At 31.6% G+C, this 3336-nt stretch overlaps 1 long non-coding RNA gene across 1 annotated transcript; it reads left to right on the top strand.

Annotated features, from left to right (window-relative positions):
• Window positions 542-2484, top strand: LOC110265401. Its single transcript, XR_002351557.1, has 3 exons — window positions 542-785; window positions 1090-1221; window positions 2192-2484. It is a non-coding gene; the product is annotated as an uncharacterized LOC110265401 (long non-coding RNA).

Here is a 3336-nt window from a genome sequence, read left to right as displayed (position 1 = left end):
AATTTATTTCCCTATTATCGTCATATTAGAGGCGAACCAGCAGTCGAAAATAAAATCGACGAATATGGCGTCTATTTTATTATTTTAAATATCGACAACCTTGCCGTCGATAAATTTGAACGGTCTAGATTACCTTCTAAAATGGGATGAATGGTCTAAATTTAATCTATATAATAGACGCCATTTGTGTTGTTTTTTTATATTAAAATCGACGAACGTGTCGTCTATTTTATTATTTTAAATATCGACAACACTGCCGTCGATAAATTTGAACGATCTAGATTACTTTCTAAAATGGCATAGAAGGTCTAAATTTAATTTATATAATAGACGCTATATGTGTTGTTTTTTTTATATTAAAATTGGCGATTTTGTCGTCTATTTTATTATTTAAAATATCGACACCTTTGTCGTCGATAAATTTGAATAAAATCGACAAACAGGCCGTCGATTTTTATCACTAAAAACACATTTTGCTAAGGTGCTCAACTGTATCTCATTTTGGTTTTCAACTACTTTATAAAGTCATCCCACGTCAAATTACTTGTATATTTCTGAATAATATTCAATTTGTATGTTTGCTTCATGAAGATATACAATTATTTATCCTTGAAACTAGCAGGAAATTTAGAGTTATATCTAGAGTTATATCTATAGATTGCAATGATTCCCTATTCCTAACTATATATTTTGATTTTCTAACAACAACATATACATTTGAAGCAGCTTTCTTAAAAGATTCCCTCTCTCTCTGGTGCTGCAAAGTTAGGGTTTCTTATGACCAGGTACACTACCCTTTTCATTTCTTCAATTATTGCTTGCTGTAATTTCAGCTCAGGTATTAGCAATTGCCAACTTCTGCTTATTCTTCATGTGTTGATTTTGCAATTTGTTATGATATTCGGTTACTGATTAAGCATTTTGTTACTAGCTGATTCTGTTTTCTGGTTTAGCTTCTTGGAGCTTAGTTAGTTTTCTACTTCTTTGTGAAGTATGAGAAATCATCAATATTGAAAGAATATTCAGTTTTCTGCTACCGAACTCAAGATTCTGATATACTCTTTTGCAATATTTGATATTTCTATGCAGCATTTCACAGTGGGAATTGTAGTGGTGTGGGTCAATAGAATCTTTTGATCAAAGAAACAATAGTGGAGTATTTGGTTCTTCAGCATATACACTATCACAAAGTATTGGTAGAGTTTAAGACTCCCAAAAAAGGTATTCAAGGTTTAACCTTCTACTTTTTTATTTATTTATTATCACTATTAAACTATTGAGTTTTATTTTATCTTTATCTTCATTAACCTTCTACTTTTTTATTTATTATGCATGCTTATCTATACTTACTTATGTATGCTTGTTTGTGTAAACCATTCATAGTGAAAGTATAAATTATATTGATGATAAGATTTATTTGTTGTGGTTTCTCGTTGAATAAAAAAATTAAAAAGTGAATATTATCCCTTTGATATGTAGGAAATTAAATTCATTAATAATGGAAAACCATAACCGAAGTTGGATGTATGATAGAACATATGATCAGAGGCGGGGTCTTAAACCCAGTTTTATTAAAGGGGTAAATGAATTTGTGGATGTGTGTACTAGAACTCATGAATTTTCAGAGGAGATTTAGTTAGGTGTCCATGTGCCAGATGTCAATGTGGGACGTTTAAACAGTTGATCGACATTAAGATTGATCTATATACTCATGGGTTTAAACCTAATTATTGGGTTTGGACAGAGCATGGAGAAGAGATACCCACAGAGAATCAGATTAGGATAGAAGAAGATATTGAAAGTAGCTCTGAATTAGGTGGTGTTACATGGGAAGAAAATTTTGATCGTTATCATGAGATGGTTGTTGATGCTTTGCAACCTGAGTTTCACATGTACATGCAACCAACAGTGGAGGAACCAAATCGAGATGCCAAGAGATTTTATGACCTCTTAGATTCAGTTAGTAAACCCTTGTGGGAAAATTGTATCCATTCACGATTGTCACTTGCTAGTAGGATGCTGGGTATAAAATCAGAGATATTTTACATAATTTTGCTATTAGAGAGAATTCTGATATCTTTAGATTATTATTACTTGTTAAACTCAGCATTACTTGTTATTTATTTATCAGCAAAATAAATTTGTATATGTTCAGAGGCTAAATTTTATTCCAATGATTTTTTTAAAATAGAAATGCTTTGACATTATTGATACGGAAGAGGATGATATCTATCAAGCTTGGAGGTTTAGGGCTGCCAAGCGCTTGAGAGGTATGCTCCATGCCATTCGCAAAAAAGGTGCCCGTCCATATTGGATCCCACTAGAAGTTCTTGGTGAATTGATGAGACGTTGGAACACTGATGCCTATAGACAATTACAGGCGAGAAATACAGCTGCCAGGAAATCGACTCGAGGTACTTCTCTTCACACTGCAGGAGGCACCACCTTTCCAGAAGCGAGGTTACGCTTAGTAAGTTGCTTATAGAATTTGTAACTTATATTTATATTATACAGAATTTGAATATAAATTGATAAAATAAATAATATGTATTTGCATGCACTATACATAGAAAGGACACAGTATATGGATCATCATCACACTTCATGCTGATATCATCAAGCTGCTATTTTCCAAATATACAAAGATGAGAGCTTTTTGTTTTGCTAGCAAGCACAGTGGGAAGTGGGAACTGCACATAACATATCTCCCATCCCACACATGAAAACAAAGCAATCATCAATTATTTCTTTGGAAGAGGGAGTTTAACTGATTTCCTTGGCCCATTTGCTGGACCCCACATTATTTATTTATTTATATAATTAATTTATTTGTCTTGTTATCTAATATTCTGTTTAAATTTTATTTTATATTTAAAAGTTTATTTATATTAACGGTTTACTATTTTTCAAATAGAAAAAAAAATTAAAACATATAACTATTAAAATCGACAGCAATGTTGTCGATTTTATTCAAGCTTATATCGACGGCTTTAGCGTCGATTTTATTAAACATATTATAGACAACAATGATGTTGATTTTATTAAGTTAAATATCGACGGTAACAGTGTCGATTTTATTAAACATATTATAGACAGTAGTGTTGTTGATTTTATTAAGTTAAATATCGACAAAAAGGCTGTCGATTTTATTAAATCAATTATCGACAGAGAGGACGTCGATTTTAAATAATAATATCGACGGCAATGTTGTCGATTTTATTAAGAATGTAAAATTCTCACACCCATATTACAGACGGAATGGACGTCGATTTTATTAGATTATTATCGACGGCTATGAAAGCCGTCGATTTTATTAGCATTTTAAAAAATCGACAG

This window comes from Arachis ipaensis, chromosome B08, assembly GCF_000816755.2.
Source record: "Arachis ipaensis cultivar K30076 chromosome B08, Araip1.1, whole genome shotgun sequence".
In the NCBI taxonomy this organism is placed as follows: Eukaryota; Viridiplantae; Streptophyta; class Magnoliopsida; order Fabales; family Fabaceae; genus Arachis; species Arachis ipaensis.
Note: the sequence above shows the minus strand (reverse complement) of the source record. Positions and strands in the feature narration are given on the sequence as shown.